We start from the raw sequence: 5,752 nt of genomic DNA on the forward strand, positions 1-5,752 counted from the left end.
GGCTCCCAAACGCTTCCCCGCGCGCCCTGCAGCCGAAACCCCGCTTGCAAGGTTCCGGGCTACTAAATGGTCCACCACGACTCGCCTGATCGCCGGCCCCCGCTAATCGTGCTGGTGGGAGTGGGAGATCCGGGGCCTGGTACCACGGGATCGAGGAGAACACCAAAAGAACCAAACTGAGCGAGGATAGGGAAGCATATTTTTTTCGCCCAGCCTCTCCCATCCAGGATTGTCTTTCTCTCTCCCGCTCTCCAATCATCTTTCATGATGGATCGTTTGCAAAACTCTATTGAAATCCCATAAAAGCTAGTTTTCATTTTTTGGGTTTTGTTGGACTCAGGCCAACAACAATGAATTACGAAAACCTTAAGAGTGGATCATTTAGCTAACTCGAAATTCAGCCTGGGCTGCAGTACCTTCGAATTTTTCACCTCTGGGTCCTGCACGGAGCTGAGAGAGGAGGAACTCTCTAAAGGTTTGAAGATTTAATGAAAAAATAATTTTTTGCCAAAACAATTGTCCAGTCTCTGTTTCACCTAACTGCAACACTGGGGAGCTTCCATCTTTGAACAGCTCTGTCTTTAGAAAGCCTTTCCTGATGTGGAGCTGAAATGTTTTCCTATCTTACTCACTCTTTTGTAGGATAAACATTTCATCTACGTGAATGCTGATTACATCAGAGGTTAGTGTAAGAAGACACATATATCAGAGGTATTTATATACGAAGTGGAAGAATTGAAAGCCAGTTAACAGTGATGAAGGATGGACCTTTTATGCCTATAAAAAGCACTCCTTGATCTATAATATTTCAAGTTGGGATTTTCCAAAGGAATGTATATGGGAAAGTTTCTGAAACTGTCACTTATCAACCCCTTTTCTACTGAAGTAGCCCCTCCCCTACTTGTTTGAAAAGTTTCCACTTCTTTTGTTTGAGCTCCCACCTCCTCATGTTTAATCAGAAGAAGCTTGCTTCACTGCATGAAAAGTTACTCCTTCCTTTGCAACATCTGCTAAGGCCACTTCTGACCCGCCACTCAGTTTAGCTACTGAGCATGCTAAGCCTTCATTTTAAGACCAAGCATGATTTACAACAGCACATGTTCTCTTAAACACTGCCCTTTAGCCTGCCTTTCCCCCAACTGGATAAGCCCACATCATTTCACCCCATCCTTAGCCACTCCCTTTAGCCTGCCTAACCCAGAGAGTATAAGACACCAGACTCCATTTTTTTTTTGTTTTTCAGGGAGACTGATCTGAGGATTTTCCAGCTGTCTCCTTGCTGGTCGACTACCCAATATACTCTTCTATTCTCGAAATTCTAGTGTCATGGCATTAACTTCTGTGTGCATCAGGCTGCTTTTGGCTGCAAACATTTCCTGGAAGGCAGCAAATGTTTCAAATGTTCACACCCTTTGACCCAGTAATTACACATCTGGCAATATGTTCTATGGAAATAATACAAAATATGAACAAGCTTTTTTGCACAAAGTTTTCTTTTTTTTAACCACAGCATTTTTTTTTTAAATCTTCATTTTATTGAGATATATTCACATACCACACAGTCATACAAAACAAATCGTACTTTCGATTGTTCACAGTACCATTACATAGTTGTACATTCATCACCTAAATCAATCCCTGACACCTTCATTAGCACACACACAAAAATACAAGAATAATAATTAGAGTGAAAAAGAGCAATTGAAGTAAAAAAGAACACTGGGTACCTTTGTCTGTTTGTTTCCTTCCCCTATTTTTCTACTCATCCATCCATAAACTAGACAAAGTGGAGTGTGGTCCTTATGGCTTTCCCAATCCCATTGTCACCCCTCATAAGCTACATTTTTATACAACTGTCTTCGAGATTCATGGGTTCTGGGTTGTAGTTTGATAGTTTCAGGTATCCACCACTAGCTACCCCAATTTTAGAACCTAAAAGGGTTGTCTAAAGTGTGCGTAAGAGTGCCCACCAGAGTGACCTCTCAGCTCCTTTTGGAATCTCTCTGCCACTGAAGCTTATTTCATTTCCTTTCACATCCCCCTTTTGGTCAAGAAGATGTTCTCCGTCCCACGATGCCGGGTCTACATTCCTCCCCGGGAGTCGTATTCCACACGTTGCCAGGAGATTCACTCCCCTGGGTGTCTGATCCCACGTAGGGGGAGGGCAGTGATTTCACCTTTCAAGTTGGCTTAGCTAGAGAGACAGGGCCACATCTGAGCAACAAAGAGGCATTCGGGAGGAGGCTCTTAGGCACAATTATAGGAGGCCTAGCCTCTCCTTTGCACGGCAACCGTCTTCCCAAGGGTAAACCTGTGGTAGAGGCTCAACCCATCAAACCACCAGTCCCCTATGTCTGTGGTCATGTTAGCAACCATGGAGGTGGGGTAGGCGAATACCCCCTGCATTCTCCACAGGCTCCTCAAGGGGGCACTACATCTTTTTTTTTTCCTTGTTTTTCATTTCTTTTTTTTTTTTTTTAACTTTCCTTTCTTTTTTAAATCAACTGTATGAAAAAAAAAGTTAAAAAGAAAACAAACATACAATAAAAAACATTTCAAAGAGACCATAACAAGGGAGTAAGAAAAAGACAACTAACCTAAGATAACTGCTTAACTTCCAACATGTTCCTACTTTATCCCAAGAAAGTTACCTATTATAGCAACATTTCTGTGAACTTGTTCCTACTATATCCATCAGAAATTAACACACCATAGTCATTCCTGGGCATCCCCAGAACGTTAAATAGCTTATCTGTTCTTCTTGGATTATTGTTCCCCCTTCCTTAATTGCTCTCTATTGCTAGTTCCCCTACATTCTACATTATAAACCATTGTTTTACATTTTCAAAGTTCACATTAGTGGTAGCATATAATATTTCTCTTTTTGTGCCTGGCTTATTTCGCTCAGCATTATGTCTTCAAGGTTCATCCATGTTGTCATATGTTTCACGAGATCATTCCTTCTTACTGCCGCGTAGTATTCCATCGTGTGTATATACCACATTTTATTTATCCACTCATCTGTTGAAGGACATTGGGGTTGTTTCCATCTCTTGGCAATTGTGAATAATGCTGCTATGAACATTGGCGTGCAGATATCTGTTCGTGTCACTGCTTTCCTACCTTCCGAGTATATACCGAGAAGTGCAATCGCTGGATCGAATGGTAACTCTATATCTAGTTTTCTAAGGAACTGCCAGACTGACTTCCAGAGTGGCTGAACCATTATACAGTCCCACCAACAATGAATAAGACTTCCAATTTCTCCACATCCCCTCCAGCATTTGTAGTTTCCTGTTTCTTTAATGGCAGCCATTCTAACCGGTGTTAGATGGTATCTCATTGTGGTCTTAATTTACATCTCTCTAATAGCTAGTGAAGCTGAACATTTTTTCATGTGTTTCTTGGCCATTTGTATTTCCTCTTCAGAGACTGTCTTTTCATATCTTTTGCCCATTTTATAATTGGGCCGACTGTACTATTGTCATTGAGTTGTAGGATTTCTTTGTATATGCAAGATATCAGTCTTTTGTCAGATACATGGTTTCCAAAAATTTTTTCCCATTGAGTTGGCTGCCTCTTTACCTTTTTGAGAAATTCCTTTGAGGTGCAGAAACTTCTAAGCTTGAGGAGTTCCCATTTATCTATTTCCTCTTTTGTTGCTTGTGCTTTGGGTATAAAGTCTAGGAAGTGGCCGCCTAATACAAGATCTTGAAGATGTTTTCCTACATTATCTTCTAGGAGTTTTATGGTACTTTCTTTTATATTGAGATCTTTGGTCCATTTTGAGTTAATTTTTGTGGAGGGGGTGAGGTAGGGGTCCTCTTTCATTCTTTTGGATATGGATATCCAACTCTCCCAGCCCCATTTGTTGAAAAGACCATTATGACTCAGTTCAGTGACTTTGGGGGCCTTATCAAAGATCAGTCGGCCATAGATCTGAGGGTCTATCTCCGAATTCTCAATTCGATTCCATTGATCTAGTTGTCTATCTTTGTGCCAGTACCATGCTGTTTTGGCAACTGTGGCTTTATAATAAGCTTCAAAGTCAGGGAGTGTAAGTCCTCCCACTTCGTTTTTCTTTTTTAGAGTGTCTTTAGCAATTCGAGGCATCTTCCCTTTCCAAATAAATTTGATAACTAGCTTTTCCGAGTCTGCAAAGTAGGTTGTTGGAATTTTGATTGGGATTGCATTGAATCTGTAGAAGAGTTTGGGTAGAATTGACATCTTAATGACATTTAGTCTTCCTATCCATGAACATGGAATATTTTTCCATCTTTTAAGGTCCCCTTTTATTTCTTTTAGTAGAGTTATGTAGTTTTCTTTATATAGGTCTTTTACATCTTTGGTTAAGTTTATTCCTAGGTACTTGATTTTTTTAGTTGCTATTGAAAACGGTATCTTTTTCTTGAGTGTCTCTTCAGTTTGTTCATTTCTAGGATATAGAAACATTACTGACTTATGTGCATTAACCTTGTATCCCGCTACTTTGCTAAATTTGTTTATTAGCTCTAGTAGCTGTATCGTCGATTTCTCAGGGTTTTCTAGATCATATAAGATAATCATCTGCAAACAATGACACTTTTTTATTTCTTCTTTTCCAATTTGTATGCCTTTTATTTCTTTGTCTTGCCGGATTGCCCTGGCTAGCACTTCCAGCACAATGTTGAATAACAGTGGTGACAGCGGGCATCCTTGTCTTGTTCCTGATCATAGAGGGAAGGCTTTCAGTCTCTCACCATTGAGTACTATGCTGGCTGTGGGTTTTTCATATATGCTCTTTATCATGTTGAGGAAGTTTCCTTCAATTCCTACCTTTTGAAGTGTTTTTATCAAAAAGGGATGTTGGATTTTGTCAAATGCTTTTTCAGCATCTATTGAGATGATCAATTGATTTTTCCCTTTTGACTTGTTAATGTTGTAATACATTGATTGATTTTCTTATGTTGAACCATCCTTGCATGCCTGGAATAAACCCCACTTGGTCATGGTGTATGATTTTTTTAATGTGTCTTTGGATTCGATTTGCAAATATTTTGTTGAGGATTTTTGCATCTATATTCATTAGGGAGATTGGCCAGTAGTTTTCCTTTTTTGTAGCAACTTTGCCTGGTTTTGGTATTAGATTGATGTTAGCTTCATAAAATGAGTTAGGTAGTGTTCCATTTTCTTCAATGTTTTGAAAGAGTTTGAGTAAGATTGGTGTCAGTTCTTTCTGGAAAGTTTGGTAGAATTCCCCTGTGAAGCCATCTGGCCCTGGGCATTTATTTGTGGGAAGATTTTTGATGACTGATTGGATCTCTTTGCTTGTGATGGGTTGGTTGAGGTCTTCTATTTCTTCTCTGGTCAGTCTAGGTTGTTCATATGTTTCCAGGAAATTGTCCATTTCCCTCTCCATTATCCAGTTGTTGCCATACAGTTGTTCATAGTATCCTCTTATAATTTTTTTAATTTCTTCAGGATCTGCAGTTATGTCACCTTTTTCATTCATTATTTTGTTTATATGGGTCTTCTCTCTTTTTGATTTGTCAGTCCTAGCTAAGGGGCTTGTCAATCTTGTTGATCTTCTCAAAGAACCAACTTTTGATGATATTTATCCTCTCTATTGTTTTTTTGTTCTCTATGTCATTTATTTCTGCTTTAATCCTTGTTATTTTTCTTCTACTTGGTTTAGGATTGGTTTGCTGTTCATTTTCTAGTTTCTTCAGTTGATCCATTAGTTCTTTGATTTTGGCTCTTTCTTCCTTTTTAA

This window comes from Choloepus didactylus, chromosome 6 (genome assembly GCF_015220235.1).
Source record: "Choloepus didactylus isolate mChoDid1 chromosome 6, mChoDid1.pri, whole genome shotgun sequence".
Taxonomy (NCBI): Eukaryota; Metazoa; Chordata; class Mammalia; order Pilosa; family Megalonychidae; genus Choloepus; species Choloepus didactylus.